This window comes from Aquarana catesbeiana, linkage group LG08 (assembly GCF_042186555.1).
Source record: "Aquarana catesbeiana isolate 2022-GZ linkage group LG08, ASM4218655v1, whole genome shotgun sequence".
Taxonomy (NCBI): domain Eukaryota; kingdom Metazoa; phylum Chordata; class Amphibia; order Anura; family Ranidae; genus Aquarana; species Aquarana catesbeiana.
This window is the reverse complement of record NC_133331.1, coordinates 128,888,338-128,904,907: the sequence shown is the minus strand read 5'-3', so window position 1 is coordinate 128,904,907 and position 16,570 is coordinate 128,888,338.

Sequence of the window (16,570 nt, the reverse complement as noted above, 5' to 3'; positions counted from 1 at the left end):
TCTGCGGGCGGGGGGCTTATCGGAATCTGGAAGCCCCCTTTAACAAGGGGACCCCCAGATCCCGGCCCCCCCCCGTGTGAAATGGTAAGGGGGTACAAAAGTACCCCTACCATTTCACTAAAAAACTGTCAAAAATGTTAAAAATGACAAGAGACAGTTTTTGACAATTCCTTTATTTAAATACTTCTTCTTTCTTCTATCTTCCTTCATCTTCTGGTTCTTCTGGCTCTTCTGGTTCTTCCTCCGGCGTTCTCGTCCAGCATCTCCTCCGCGGCGTCTTCTATCTTCTTCTCCTCGGGCCGCTCCACACCCATGGCATGGGGGGAGGCTCCCGCTCTTCTCTTCTTCTTCATCTTCTTCTCTTCTTCTCTTCTTCTCTTCTTCGGGCCGCTCCGCATCCATGCTGGCATGGAGGGAGGCTCCCGCTGTGTGACGGCGCTCCTCATCTGACAGTTCCTAAATAACGGGGGGCGGGGCCACCCGGTGACCCTGCCCCCCTCTGACGCACGGGACATGACGGGACTTCCCTGTGGCATTCCCCGTGACGTCACAGGGAAGTCCCGTCAAGTCACCGTGCGTCAGAGGGGGGCGGGGTCACGGGTGGCCCCGCCCCTGTTATTTAAGAACTGTCAGACGAGGAGCGCCGTCACACAGCGGGAGCCTCCCTCCATGCTAGCATGTGTGAGGAGCGGCCCGGAGAAGAAAATGAAGAAGAGAAGAAAAGAAGAAAAGAAGAAGAGAAGAAGAGAAGAGCGGGAGCCTCCCCCCCATGCCATGGGTGCGGAGCGGCCCGAGGAGAAGAAGATAGAAGACGCCGCGGAGGAGATGCTGGACGAGAACGCCGGAGGAAGAACCAGAAGAGCCAGAAGAACCAGAAGAACCAGAAGATGAAGGAAGATAGAAGAAAGAAGAAGTATTTAAATAAAGGAATTGTCAAAAACTGTCTCTTGTCATTTTTAACATTTTTGACAGTTTTTTAGTGAAATGGTAGGGGTACTTTTGTACCCCCTTACCATTTCACACAGGGGGGGGCCGGGATCTGGGGGCCCCCTTGTTAAAGGGGGCTTCCAGATTCCGATAAGCCCCCCGCCCACAGACCCCCACAACCACCGGCCAGGGTTGTGGGGATGAGGCCCTTGTCCTCATCAACATGGGGACAAGGTGTTTTGGGGGGCTACCCCAAAGCACCCTCCCAATGTTGAGGGCATGTGGCCTGGTACGGTTCAGGAGGGGGGGGCCGCACTCTCGTCCCCCCCTCTTTTCCTGCGGCCTGCCAGGTTGCGTGCTCGGATAAGGGTCTGATATGGATTTTTGGGGGGACCCCACGCCGTTTTTTTTTTTTTTTTTTGGCGCGGGGTTCCCCTTAAAATCCATACCAGACCTAAAGGGTCTGGTATGGAATTTAGGGGGAACCCCACGTCATTTTTTTTTTTTCATTTTGGCCAGGGTTCCCCTTAATATCCATATCAGACCTGAAGGGCCTGGTATGGAATTTAGGGGGACTCCCACGTCATTTTTTTTTTTTAATTTTGGTTCGGGGTTCCCCTTTGGGGAATTCCCATGCCGTTTTTATCAATGAACTTCTATGTGTATTGTCGGCAATGCAATAGCCGCGGGTAGTTTTAAATGAGTTTTTTCCTTCAAAACGTAATTTTGCTGTCAGACTGTTCTAAACACAGGAAACATGCGCCCCTTTACAGGCATACTATAGACACCCCCCAGGTACGAAATTTAAAGGGATATTACACTTTTATTGTTTGACTTTAAGCATTATTAAAATCACTGCTCCTGAAAAAACGGCCGTTTTTAAAACTTTTTTTTGCATTGATCCATGTCCCCTGGGGCAGGACCTAGGTCCCCAAACACTTTTTATGACAATAACTTGCATATTAGCCTTTAAAATTAGCACTTTTGATTTCTCCCATAGACTTTTAAAGGGTGTTCCGCGGCATTCGAATTTGCCGCGAACACCCCAAATTGTTCGCTGTTCGGCGAACTTGCGAACAGCCAATGTTTGAGTCGAACATGAGTTCGACTCGAACTCGAAGCTCATCCCTACTCCTGACCACTTTCGGCATGATCTTGGCCTTTAGGACATTGTGGTTGGGGTAAGGCCCATACTTTCCATCATAGTCGGCCTTCTTCAGGATGTCCACCATTTCCAACATCTCCCCAAAGGACATATTTGAGTCCTTCCTCCACAGCGCCGAACGAAAAGGGGCGGGGAATAGAATAGAAAGAACGTCAGGGGCGGGCGGAGTTATACGCATGCGCAGTGTGTATAAATCGTAACGCGCGCGTCTTACGTACGATCTGTGAGCGGAGGAAGGAGCATCGGAGACGCCGATCGTGCTAACGAAGGTAGGATCTAAACTTGGGCCTATACTGCTTCGAAATGGAAGCCTATATTGTAACAAGATTAGGGGAGTTTGGCCTGACATTAGGGTTTGTCTTGTGTTGTGTCTTGCAGAGAAAATGGATGGGTTCAACGACCACAATTTCCTGCCCCTGTTCATAGACAAGTACAGGGAGCTGCCCTGTCTGTGGCAGGTGAGACACCCCCATTATAATCACAAACAGAAGAGGCAGGCAACGCTGGAGAAACTGCTGGAGTTGGTGAAGCCAGTGGTCCCCACAGCAACCATCCCTTATTTAAAAGCCTAAATTGGTGGCCTGAGGAGCACTTATCTTAGGGAGCGCAAGAAGGTCACAGATTCCCAGAGGTCCGGAGCTGCAGCAGATGACATTTATGTCCCCAGGCTGTGGTACTACGAGAGACTGCGATTTCTGTCAGACCACACTGAAGTCAGGGAATCCCTCTCTATTCTTCCTTCCACTCTTCCTTCCATCCCAGCTGAGGCTTCTGATGTCCAACCTGGGCCTTCCAGCCAGGAAGAAGTGGAGGAGCCCAGCTGGAGTCAGGTATAGCATTCTTCTACAGATTTCTGGGCAATAAATAAATGATGTTTACTAGATGTTATTATTGATCATTAATTGCTGATTAAAAAAAGTGTTTTACATATCAATAGACAGTAGTGGGCTCCAAAAATTGGGACAAGAATGCAAAATGCTGGGCTCAGAAGGATAGTCTGTTATATTTGTTAACATTGAATTTGCAGCAGTCAGGAGGTGAAAATTGTGTGTGATTGATGTAAAAAAAACTAAAACTATGTCCCTTTTTCATACACAGGAAGACCTCAGCCAGGAGGAGGCTGTGGAATGTGGCAGTCAGGAGGAAGCGGGGATTATTAGTGTCAGCCAGGAGGAGGCGGGGATTAGTGGCAGCCAGGAGGAGGCGGGGCTAAGTGTCAGCCAAGAGAAGCCTGGGACAAGTCGCAGCCTGACTGAGTCTCAGGTTTCTCCCCTCCGCCTTCCATACAAAAGGGCCAGGAAGGCCACTCCCAGTCCTGTGCAGGATTCAGCATACAGGCTGATCCAGGAGGCTTCTGCGTCCCTCAGAGCCTTCCCCAGTCCTGAAGAGGCCTTTGCCTGCATGGCTGCCACCAAATTGCTGGGCATGCAGGAGGGCCAACGCAAGATCTCTGAGGACCTGATTTATAAAGTCCTACGTAAGGGGGAGAGTGGGGAACTGACGCACAAGACGGATGTCATTGAGATTGACGATCCTCCTCCTCCTCCTCCTCCTGCTGCCACAACTCCACCACCACAGCCAAAGGCTGGAAGGAAGCGTGGAAGGAAGACCTGAGAGTGATTGCCCTGGGTTCAGTCTGGTCTGACAGAAGATGCAGTCTCTCGTATGACCACAGCCTGGGGACACAGATGTCATCTGCTGCTTTCCGGATCTCTGGGACTTCTGGACCAGACTGCCCTCCCTTAGATAAGGACTCCTCAGGCCACCAATTTTGCTTTTAAATAATTGATGGCTGCCCTGGGGGTCCAAGGCTTCGCCCACTTCTGCAGTTTCTCCAGCGTTGCCTCCCTCTTTGTTTATAGTTGTGAGCCCTTAATAAAATTTTTTAGGTACATTCTACTCTCCTGTGTGTGTTTTCATCCAAAAAGGACAGTTTGTTGGTGACGATTCAGGTACATTTCTAAAGTACAATGTGAAATTAACAAGGGACAACAACACCAAACAATCTCCTACAGATTAAATAGAACAACATATCAATGGTGTTGTGGGAACTTGTCACAAAAAACACACAAACATTTTCGGGAGTACAAATCAAAATCACCAAAAAAAAAAATTAAAAAAGAGAAACACAAAAAAAGATTCTACATTAAAGTAACAAAAAAAAATAAAATTATGTTGTCAGATGTGAGAAATCAAAATATATTGAGGGAATCCCGATAAATAGTAACGAAAGAAGTTTGTGAGAAGTGTGTGTGAATATGAGCATCAAAACGACTTAATTCTTGTCACATTATAAAGAAGAAGAGAGTGCGCTGTATTAAACCATTTTGAACATTGCAGCGTGACGAAAGTGCTGTATCCATTGCGAACGCTAAGTTTACCAGAACGAGCTGTCCCGTGTCAGAATTTCTTCTGAGCATGCGTGGCACTTTGTGCGTCGGAACAGGCCACACACGGTCGGAATTGACGCGATCGGATTTTGTTTTCGGAAAATTTTATCTCCTGCTGTCCAACTTTGTATGTCGGAAAATCCGATGGAAAATGTCCGATGGAGCCCACACACGGTCGGAATTTCCGACAACACGCTCCGATCGGACAATGTCCATCGGAAAATCCGACCGTGTGTACGGGGCATTAGCGTTACCTCAGAAACAGCATTTTTTATGTCACCCCACAAGTTTTCTATTGCATTAAAGTCTGGAGATTGGGTTGGCTACTCCATAACATCAATCTTGTTAGTCTGGAACCAAGATGCTGCTCACTTACTTGTGTGTTTGGGGTCGTTGTCTTGTTGAAATACCCATTTCAAGGACATTTCCTCTTCGGCATAAAGCAACATGTCCACCTCAAGTATTTTGATGTATTCAAACTGATCCATGATCCCCGGTATGCGATAAATAGGCCCAACACCATAGTATAAGAAACATCTCCATATTATGATGCTTGCACCACCATGCTTCACAGTGTACTGTGGCTTGAATTCAGTGTTTGGGGGTCATCTGACAAACTGTCTGCGGCCCTAGACCAAAAAGAACAATCTTGTTTTCATCAAAAATGTTGCGCCATTTCTCTTCAGGCCAGTCAATGTGTTCTTTGGCAAATTTTAACCTCTTCAGCACATTGTTTTTTCAACAATGTGACTTTGCGGGGGCTTTTTGCCAATAGCTTGGCTTCACATAAACGTCTTCTAATTGTTATAATTGTTATAGTACTCACAGGTAACTTTTGACCTTCTTTGATCACCTGGAGCTGATCATTGGCTGAGTCTTTGCGATTTTGCCGTTTCACCTGATAAATGGCTATTTATAGCCCTGCATCACTAACAGTTTAATTTTTTTTTTTTTGTGCCCCCCCCCAAAAAATTTTGAGCACCAACCGCCACTGGTCAGTTCTATACAACAAAGGGAGGATTGTAGTGACTGTAAGCCTTCAACGTGACATGAGGCTGCCTGGCGCACTCTCTTATCTTCTCTGTCTTCCTGCAGCTCCGCTCGGGCCAAAGAACGGAGCTGCCGACGTCAGTTCTGGCTTTCATCTGCTTCACGAAACCCGGAAGTAACCGCTCTAGATTTGAACAACAATGCTCCCGCCCGTAGAATCACAGTGATTTTACGAGCGGAAGGAGCTTGGCGCTTTGTATTGTACCACAAGGTGGGTTAGAAGCCCGCAAATGAAGCGCCACGTCTCCAATCTTGTGATTGCACTGACGTGGCGCTTCCGCGTGACGCCCGGACACAGTGCACTTAGTTAAAGGACTTTTTTTTTCTTAAAGGGACCGTTTTAAATTGATTTTTTTTTTTAATATTTATTTTTTGACTACAGGGGGGGGCGGCGCCCGGGCGCCCCCTATGGACGGGCCGCCACTGGAACTGAAGCAAGCGCTGTATGGGACAAGATAGTCTGAATCTGATACAATAATTTATAATAGAATGTGTATTAAATATGGCTTCCTCCACCGAGCACCCACTCATATAGAGCAGACTCAGCAGAGCACCCAAAGAGCATCCATGAAGCCATTGGCTTTCACTGCCCTAATATATTTCTGAACAGTTTCTGGAGATAGATATCATTATAGTACTACATTTATTATATATATATATGTGTGTATGTATATATGTGTGTGTATATATGTATGTATGTATGTGTGTGTGTGTGTGTGTGTGTATATATATAAAATTGATTGGGCCTTACTGTTCCTCTAATGTCTCACCATATACATCTTAGGGGTCCCATTGATGATGTTTTGTTCTCTAGTAACTTTAGCTCCGAAACAGAGTCTTTTTCTTCAATGTTTTATTCAAGAACAAACTACTTGCAACAGAGGGGTGGAAGGTTTAGGGGAATTCAGGTACCTTGAATTTGCAGATCAGGAATACTCTCTTTTATCCAGAGGACAACAGCTCCATAACTGGATTTGTAGTCAGAATCTTCAAGTGGAAAATGCGATAACCCTAACAACCAAGGCCTGAGGTGTGCCTTGGCCTAGCTGGTCAGTATGCCTGAAAAGAGGCCATACCCTGAATGTAAGAATAAGAACAAAGTACAATGAGTACGAATATGTATGAAGTCTGGGGGAAACAGGTGGATGGGAACCCTGATAGTAATGACAACACCAGACCCGACAGGGGAGGAGGATTAAGTAGCCCTCAGACTCGTCCCACAAACACAGGCTAGCCTCCAGCCAGCCTTACACTTGTAGTCAGAGTCTTCAAGTGGGAAATGCGATAACCCTAACAACCAAAGCCTGAGGTGTGCCTTGGCCTAGCTGGTCATTATGCCTGAAAAGAGGGCAAAAAGACACAAATTTAGGTGAAGAAGGGAAGGTAACAATCCATCAAGTGGAGTAGCGCGCGCACGGATGGCAACAGTATATGTATCCGGTAAGTATCCGCTATGACAGGAGAAACCCACTGACTCATGACTTAGTGATGAGAAGGAACCCCCTATAGAACCTGCGAAGCTACCCAGAACCCAACTAACGTCCCGTGAAAGATTGGATTGAGCCTGATGCCCGAGACAACCCAGACATGAGAATGAACTTGGGAATGAGAGGATACGTGGGGGAAAGGGAGCAAGGGCTGGCCCGAGGAGCCCCTGCAAAATGATGGCTGAGAAGAACGAAATACTTCAAATGGACACGAGTGAAGTAGCTCAGTGAAAAGTCCCCAACCCCTAGCCTACCTATACTTGGTATGGGGAAGTGAGAGGGTGAGTGCAAAAATAGACAACTGGCAGGAGTTTGAAGTGCTGGATACCTGATGGATATGTTGATGAAGTAAGCAGATAAGGTCAATGCGCTATGGCAATAAGCATCGATAAGCATCGTTAAACATGGGGAAACCATGCCAGACACAGAACACTGGTCCCTATCAGCCTGTGACCTGACAACCGAGCTGAATCCTGAACCGAGGAAGGAGGGCCAGACTCCATCCCGGGGAAATAAGTCTCATGGCATGAAACAGTCATACCCAAGTGACTGAAAGCCCCCCTTCATGGAACAGGCTGGGGAATTGGAAAAAGATGACTGGACTGACGTCCCCAAGCAGTTCTCCAGGCAACATCCTAGACAAGAGATCAGAGCCGAGAGTGGAGTCCACAGTATCATGATGATGATTTGCCCAAACCTACCACTTATGGACCATCAAGGGAAGGTGGTTCAGCACGCACCCTGAGAGACTATAAATCCCTGGGTGGTAACCAGGGCCTCTATGCAACAGGACATCAACTGAAAGAAAATTGATGACTGCTTCTGACCCAAGGGTGAGCCCAGTGGCGAGACTGGACCAAGGGGATGCTGACCTAGCCTGCAGGAATGTAAGAAGAGCAGGAGCTGGGGGTGCGCTGACACCCTGCCTCTGACCGCGCGAGCTTCAAACACCTCCATCCTGACTTGCAACCGTACTAGGTTGTGGACAGCATGCTTAGCCCACATGAATCAGCATACAAGAATACTGCCTAGAACATGTACCAGCTGGTAGATGAGAGGCTGGGACGAAATTGGAACAAACCGAAGCGTAGCGCCGTCCCCTGTGCCAAACTCCACCGAATGCTAAAGTATGGACTGACTCCTAACTGACGGGGTGCTACACTGCACTGAAAAACCCTCACGTGGTTGAAGGATGGAACGTGAACTAGTCATTTCAGAACGTGCGGCAAGCCCAAGCTGAGGAAACACAAACTAGAAAAATGACAACAGACAACCAAACATGAAACAACAACACCCCTCTGCGCCTACCTAAGTATGAGAACATGAGCAGAACGTCAAGACCACTGCGCGTGAATGAACCTGACAATGGCCCCCCACCCTGGTGTAAGTGGTGAGTGAGCCTGAGTGACCTGCAGCGTAGAGACAGGCAAGTAAACTGAACACTCAAGGCTAGTGTACCCACGGACCATGGTGGGTAGTCGTACAGGTGTAGTGAATGAACGTGCATCGTATGACATGTGGTATACAGGCGAGAAGATTGTGGTCAACAATCATTAAAAACGAAACCTCAGCCCATATGGATCTGTAGACGTGACAGATCCCGAGATGTGGGCACTAGCTAACTAACCCAAGGAACAATATGGATGGAAGTGCGATGAGACATGGCAACCACGAAGGCGAAAGCAACGCTATGACAGCCAAACGCTTATGACAGACAAATGCTGAGGCAGAAACGCTGTGACAAAAATGCTGAGACCGAATTCTGAGGCAGAAACGCTACGACAGAAAATGCTGTGACAGAAACGCTGGGGCAGAAACGCTATGACAGAAACGCTGGGGCAGAAACGCCGAGACTGAACGCTTGGGGCAGAAACGGTGAGATTGAACGCTTGGGGCAGAAACGCTGGGGCAGAAACGCTTGGGGCAGAAACGCTTGAGGCGAAACGCTGAGACTGAACGCTTGAGGCAGAAATGCTGTGACTGAACGTTTGAGGCAGAAACGCTGAGGCAGAAATGCTGAGACAGAAATGCTGGGGCAGAAATGCTATGACAGAAAACGCTGGGACTAAACGCTCAAGGCAGAAACACAGAGACTGAACGCTCGAGGCAGAAATGCAGAGACTAAACGCTTGAGGCAGAAACGCAGAGACTGAACGCTTGAGGCAGAAACGCAGAGACTGAACGCTTGAGGCAGAAACGCAGAGACTGAAGGCTTGAGGCAGAAAGGCAGAGACTGAACGCTTGAAGCAGAAACGCAGAGACTGAACGCTTGAGGCAGAAACGCAGAGACTAAATGCTTGAGGCAGAAAGACAGAGACTGAACGCTTGAGGCAGAAAGGCAGAGACTGAACGCTTGAGGCAGAAACGCAGAGACTGAACGCTTGAGGCAGAAACGCAGAGACTGAACGCTTGAGGCAGAAAGGCAGAGACTGAACGCTTGAGGCAGAAAGGCAGAGACTGAGCGCTTGAGGCAGAAACGCAGAGACTGAGCGTTTGAGGCAGAAACGCAGAGACTGAGCGCTTGAGGCAGAAACGCAGAGACTGAACGCTTGAGGCAGAAACGCAGAGACAGAAATGCTGGGGCAGAAACGCTATGACAGAAAACGCTATGACAGAAATGCTGGGGCAGAAACGCTATGACAGAAACACTGAGACCGAATGCTGAGGCAAAAACGCTAAGACAGAATGCTGAGGCAAAAACGCTGAGACAGAAATGCTGGGGCAGAAATGCTATGGCAGGATGCCCCCATGAAGCTCGGGGTGTGCATGGAAGAACGGGCGGGCGGTGTGGCCCCTCTTAGGAAGAAGCCGGATGAGCACCGGAGACAACATGTGGATGGCGGCCCCCCTCCCTGGTGCAACATGGGACCAGAAAGAGATGGATCACTGGACGAACGAGCGCCCCTCCCCTCGGACGCCAACATGCAATCAGGAGATGGATGGGTACCCCCCTTTCAATGATGCCCGGCGTGGGAACCGGGAGGCGTGCAAGCGTCCCCTCCATGATGCCCCACGTGAATTCCAGAGAGGTGAGCTGACTCCAGCAGCCAACCTGCTGCTCGACAACGAAACCGGAAGTGACGCTATCACTCTGACAGCCGGAAATGATGTCAAACCCTGATAGTGATGACAACACCAGACCCGACAGGGGAGAAGGATTAAGTAGCCCTCAGACTCCTCCCACAAACACAGGCTAGCCTCCGGCCAGCCTTACACTTAGTAACCACTGGATAGGCCTCTCTCACTGACCCAACAGCCAATGCGATGCTCGGTCACAGTCTCTGCAAACAGACTTTAAGATTCCCTACAAATGTTACACAATCCTCTGCCACAGGATTGGGCAATCAATAACTTGTTGCAATATCAAGGTTTGAACACACAGTACCAGTTCCCTTGCTTCGAACTTACGGCACTGTATGGTAGATGATCTGGGATGCATCCTCCAACTGAGTCTCCAGGCTCTTCTAGAGGCACCGGCCTTATTGCACAGTCCTCTCCTGAAAAGTCCTCCCCTGGATCCTCCAGTCGCTCGGCTTCTCCCTACAGGCAAGACAGCACAGGACCACCCCTGGATCGGTAGGCCTCCCAAGACTTTTGGGGCCTACCTTCAGTAACAACGCCTCGGGCCAGCCGGCCCTGAGACAATTTGACGGCAGCGATACACCTTAGGCCAGGAGGGCCATCAGGTTAGAAGACATCCCATGTCACGGGGCCTGTCCATTAAGTACCCCTCCCAGAATTCACAGCAGGCATGCCACACCCACTGACTGTTTCCCGGCAAAGAGGCGCTCAAAACACCTAGCTTGTTGTAATTTCCAACCTTAGCCTGATTAATAGGGCACCAACCCAAGGCCAAATTGAAAACCACCCAAGCTGAGACAGAGCCAGAACATATGTATGTGTATATATATATATATATATATATATATATATATATATATATATATATATATATATATATATATATAAATATAAATATATATATATGTGTGTGTATGTGTGTGTGTGTGTATATATATATATATATATATATATATATATATATATATATATATATGTGTGTGTGTGTATATATGTAGTGCTGGTAGATTTTTTCAATCTACCGCTTATAGGTAAATTTAGTGGGTCATCTGTTCTGTACATAGTTCAGATTCAATCTAATGTTAGATTAGCCTCTGTTCCAGCTTGGCTGTGTTGCGTGCAGTTCCACTTTGTGCCTGTGGGTGTCGTTGTCATCATAGGCCAGTGTTGGAAAGCAACAAGCTGAAGTGTATGAGTGCTCTTCTGTCCCGGAGATAACTCTGCGAAGGTGGTCCTCCGAGTTGCATTCTGGGAGAGGGTATTTATGGGACAGACGCCATATTTTGGAGAGTCTTTTTGCCTCGTGGCCCTCCTGGCCTAGAGGTATGTGTCAGTGAGTTCTATCTCGTAGCCCTCCGGCCTGGAGGGTTGCGTTGCTGCAGCCGTGCGGGTAGATCCAGAAGCCTGTCTGGGGCCTGCTATAGCTGGGATGGTCCTGTGCTGTCTGTCCTGCGGGAAGAAGACAGACAATCGGGAAGATCCAGGGGAGGACCCATCTTGGAAGAGACCATGCAAGGCTGGTCTTAAGAAGGGCCTGGTGACTCGATTGGAGGACATATCCTAAACTACCCTATCGCACAAGTACTGCCGGGACGGCTTAAAGGTTCTGGTACTGTGTTTGCTGTTCATCGAAAACTACTACATCCTGTGGCAGAGGATCGTATGAGTTTGTTTCATTCAAGTCTGTGGCAGAGACTTTTTGTTCATGCTGCGTTCCGGCTGCTCGGTTATTGAGAGAGACCTATCCGGGCGGGCAGAGATTTAATCTTGGGCTGAGGATACATTAATTCTAAAGATTTAAATTCCTTGATGCTACGCCAAGAAAAGGTATTTGAACTTCCCTGCAACTCTCCTTCTACCTCTTTCCTGCTACTTCTTCCAGTTATCTCCCATTAAAGCATTGGAAAAGTACTCAAGTGACTGGTGCCTACATTGTCTTATAGTAAGCTCAACGGGGACCCCTAGACCCGGTATTGGTGAAATTACAGGTAACAAGGTGACGGTAACAGCTCGCTTTAAATCAGCAGCTTCACCGTGAGTTAGTGCTACATATATACTGTATGTATATATATATATATATATATATATATATATATATATATATATATATATAAAATGTATGGAGGCCCTTCCATAGGGCCCCCCTGTAGTCAAAAAAATAAATTTAAATATTTAAATATATATATTTATAAATATTACAGTATGTCATTGTAATATATATATATATATATATATATATATATATATATATATATATATATATATATTTTAATGCAACGATTAGTGAAATACCAAATCAGGTTGTGGATTTAAGCAGGCTATGGCAGGTGTCACCTATTCCTTGGCATTGTCTGCTCTGGCTATTGCCATCCTGATGCCCATTATTACCTATAGAAGTTGCCTGGGCTGGTGACAGGTGGATTGTAGTTGAGATTTCAGATCTTTCTAAAGACCGGTGATATGGATTTCCCCGTTAAATAAAAAAATGGTTTATAGATCATTAAACAGTGTGAATGTGTTGTCTATGGGCAGAGTCCTGGCGGCTCCTTGCCTGTGTGTGGAGGGCATCACTGCTGCAGCCTGGGGGCTCCACAGCCCTAGACACAGAGCGGCAGCCTTCCTTAGATACATTTTATTAGTGCACTCTGCCAGCCCCCTCCTGTATTCTCAAAAAAAAAAAAAAAAAAGTTCCACTGAGTCAAACACTTTATATATGAAGCCTGTTTTTATTAAATAAAAGTGCTCAAACAGCCACAAAAACCTTTGAACAACTGACATAAATGCTTTTAAGGGCCGGTTCACACTGCTGCGTGGTGCAAAATCGCATGTGGAGTAAACTCGCACAGGACCCTTTTTTTGGTCCGCACCAGAATCAGATCGCATGGGTGTGAACATGCGATCCGATTCATGTCCGAACTGACAGTTCGCAGTGCGATATGCAAGATGAAATGGGGGTGTCATTAACAATGTATTGACACTCCCCAGCAGTTTGCATATGGCAGTGTGAACAGCCGTGCGAGTCGGGTGCGATGCGGGAACCTGCAGTGGATTCGCAGGGTTCCCGCATCACAGCAGTGTGAACCGGGCCTTAATGGTATTTAGGGATTTGGTACTGCTTGTTCAGCCAGACAATGCCAAGTTCAGCCAGCGTATAGACGTATGCAGTAGGCACATAAGATTTTGTTTTGAACAAGAACTCTATGTTAACCTATGTATCCATGCACATTTTGGTGTTTATAGGCATATTTGAAGAGGAGCGTTTACAGGCTAAAAAAAAAAAAAGTCACACGTGCGTTTTTGAAAAAGGATTTTTTTTCGGGCAGAAAAAAACACTTGATGCACATAAACAGTGTTCGGGCACATATGGCGTTTTCAAGTATACATTTGATTACAGTGAAAAATGAGCAGAGGGGAATGTTTTGGATAAAAAAAAAACACTTTTAAACACAAACATTCAAAAACGCATGTGCAATATGAGCAATTATGAGCGTTTTTTTGCCTCTTTTTCTCTGGCATTTTTCAGTTGCCTAGTGTGCATGACCCCCAAGGGCTATTTTATACTGAAAGCCCCAAGTACAGTGTGCAGTTATGTATGTGTGCTTGTTGTGCATTTGCTGTATTTTTTAACATTTTGTTTTTACTTGCATTCACATATACAGTGGGGACGGAAAGTATTCAGACCCCTTTAAATTTTTCACACTTTGTTATATTGCAGCTATTTGCTAAAATCATTTAAGTTCATTTTTTTTCCTCATTAATGTACACACAGCATCCCATATTGACAGAAAGACACAGAATTGTTGACATTTTTGCAGATTTATTAAAAAAGAAAAACTGAAATATCACATGGTCCTAAGTATTCAGACCCTTTGCTCAGTATTTAGTAGAAGCACCCTTTTGATCTAATACAGCCATGAGTCTTTTTGGGAAAGATGCAACAAGTTTTACACACCTGGATTTGGGGATCCTCTCCAGTTCTGTCAGGTTGGATGGTAAACATTGGTGGACAGCCATTTTTAGGTCTCTCCAGAGATCCTCAATTTGGTTTAAGTCAGGGCTCTGGCTGGGCCATTCAAGAACAGTCACGGAGTTGTTGTGAAGCCACTCCTTCATTATTTTAGCTGTGTGCTTAGGGTCATTGTCTTGTTGGAAGGTAAACCTTTGGCCCAGTCTGAGGTCCTGAGCACTCTGGAGAAGGTTTTCGTCCAGGATATCCCTGTACTTGGCCGCATTCATCTTCCCCTCAATTGCAACCAATCGTCCTGTCCCTGCAGCTGAAAAATACACCCCCACAGCATGATGCTGCCACCACCATGCTTCACTGTTGGGACTGTATTGGACAGGTGATGAGCAGTGCCTGGTTTTCTCCACACATACCGCATAGAATTAAGGCCAAAAAGTTCTATCTTGGTCTCATCAGACCAGAGAATCTTATTTCTCACCATGTTGGAGTCCTTCAGGTGTTTTTTAGCAGTCTCCATGCGGGCTTTCATGTGTCTTGCACTGAGGAGAGGATTCCGTCGGGCCACTCTGCCATAAAGCCCTGACTGGTGGAGGGCTGCAGTGATGGTTGACTTTCTACCACTTTCTCCCATCTCCCGACTGCATCTCTGGAGCTCAGCCACAGTGATCTTTGGGTTCTTCTTTACCTCTCTCACCAAGGCTCTTCTCCCCCCGATAGCTCAGTTTGGCCGGACGGCCAGCTCTAGGAAGGGTTCTGGTCATCCCAAATGCCTTCCATTTAAGGATTATGGAGGCCACTGTGCTCTTAGGAACCTTAAGTGTAGCAGAAATTTTTTTGTAATCTTGGCCAGATCTGTGCCTTGCCACAATTCTGTCTCTGAGCTCTTCAGGCAGTTCCTTTGACCTCATGATTCTCATTTGCTCTGACATGCACTGTGAGCTGTAAGGTCTTATATAGACAGGTGTGTGGCTTTCCTAATCAAGTCCAATCAGTATAATCAAACACAGCTGGACTCAAATGAAGGTGTAGAACCATCTCAAGGATGATCAGAAGAAATGGACAGCACCTGAGTTAAATATATGAGTGTCACAGCAAAGGGTGTGAATACTTAGGACCATGTGATATATCAGTTTTTCTTTTTTAATAAATCTGCAAAAATGTCAACAATTCTGTGTTTTTTGTCAATATGGGGTGCTGTGTGTACATTAATGAGGAAAAAAAATAACTTAAATTATCTTAGCAAATGGCTGCAATATAACAAAGAGTGAAAAATTTAAGGGGGTCTGAATACTTTCCATCCCCACTGTATTTGCTGTGTGTTCATATATAAAAAAAAATGCAGCATACTGTTCCTTTTTTTTTTTTCTTTCTAGTTTTAATCCTGTGTATAATGTAGAGCCTGGTATATGATGTGCAGAGTCCTGTGTATAATGTACAGCCTGGTATATGATGTGCAGAGTCCTGTGTATAATGTAGAGCCTGGTATATGATGTGCAGAATCCTGTGTATAATGTACAGCCTGGTCCTATGATCTGAGCTGTATACTCCTGACACTATGGGTGGAAGCAAGTGGAATACAGGGGACGGAGTGGGTGGATTATATAAGGGGTGTAGTTTATGAGAAGTAGGAGGGGTCAAAAATGGTGGACGGGGTGGACTGGACTGTATGCTTGTTCTTAAGTTGAATTTGTTTGTAATTTGGAACAGGTACATTTTTTAAGTGTAGCTCCAGCCAAAAAAAAACTATTTTTAAGCTTTTTGGATAGCATAGGGAAGGGTTATCACCCCTGTAACATTTGTTTTGCTGTCTGTGCCCCTGTTCAGATTTCACCTCACTTTCTGTCCCAATGACAATTGGATTTTGAAAATTTGGGGTTTTTAGGGAAACAAGGATTGGTGATAAAGCATCAGTGGAGACACCTTTTTCCCATATTAACTCTTGCAGGAGAGAATTTCCCTTACTAGGGGTAGATTTCATCTCACTTCCTATGGTCTCCCTCCGTTTGTAAGTAGGAGTCGTTTGTAAGTCAGATGTTTGTAAGTAGGGGACCGCCTGTATCAGGTTTTCAATGTAGTCATTGTTCAGGTAACAACCAGCTTGGAACTAAAACTCTCAAAAAATAAAAATTGACTGACTAAAAACTAAAAAATATATCCCGTGTGTTTAGGGATTCATTTCTGGAGTGATAGTGCTGGGATTCAAGGGGCTTGAGCAGCCACATTCTTTAGAAAGTGAACCAAAAAACTAACATAAACACAATAATTGTCTGACTAAAATGAAAATTATATTCTGTGGCAAAGTAAGAACTGTATGATTTATTTTGGGGTCAGTCGTAAATTTCTGGACTGGTACTGCTGGGATTTGCGCAGCTGTATTCTTTAGTAAACAAACCAAAAAAAGCTGTATGTAGCCTGATAAATAATAACTGACTAAAGATGAACAATCTCTTCTGTGGCAAAGTGAGAATAGTATGCTTTGTTTGTGGGTCACTCACTTGCTTCTGGA